Genomic DNA, 579 nt, shown 5'->3' with positions numbered 1-579 from the left:
TTTCAACATCTAATCAAACCATCTGTTAAATAATTCTTGCTCTTTCCATCCAATATACATATATTTGGTGTCTAATTAGGCACAATGATTTTTTTTTTTCATTTCAATTTGCGTGCTTAAGACATGATTGCATTCCAATGATCCATTTTCTAATTGAATTATCAGTAATATATATTCAAACCATCCCTTACTTGCAAACAATGCAATATAATCATGCACACACTTGAAAATCAAATATTCATTTCAAACATTACTCTTTATCACTGCCATTCTCTATAGGCTTAAGCTAGTTGCCATTTCTCTCCCTCAGTGTGTATGGACGCAATTTTTGCTACGAGAAAGCACATTCTCCATACACATGAAACTGCCTTTGTATGGTTCATTGCCATGACAGGAAACCACAGATACATTCAGTTGTTAAAGAGTTTGACATGAATGATGACTCTGGTATTCATCAAATTTATTCAGCAGGAAATTTTTTTGATAGCACTCACATAGCTGGTGTTCCATCAACTAGAAATGTGTATGACCAGCAACTTTCGCCCATCAAGGAAGCAAATAAGAAAATCTTTGTTTACG

The 579-nt window shown here is 33.9% G+C and overlaps 1 protein-coding gene across 1 annotated transcript in view; it reads right to left on the bottom strand.

Annotated features, from left to right (window-relative positions):
- The window catches only part of LOC119594574 (probable cation-transporting ATPase 13A3), a gene marked incomplete in the record, with an annotated part of 33,510 nt that overhangs the window by 26,427 nt on the left and 6,504 nt on the right, over nucleotides 1-579 (bottom strand).

Source organism: Penaeus monodon, chromosome 34 (genome assembly GCF_015228065.2).
Source record: "Penaeus monodon isolate SGIC_2016 chromosome 34, NSTDA_Pmon_1, whole genome shotgun sequence".
Classification (NCBI taxonomy): domain Eukaryota; kingdom Metazoa; phylum Arthropoda; class Malacostraca; order Decapoda; family Penaeidae; genus Penaeus; species Penaeus monodon.
The sequence above is the reverse complement of the archived record's forward strand: the minus strand, read 5'-3'. Positions and strand labels throughout refer to the sequence as shown.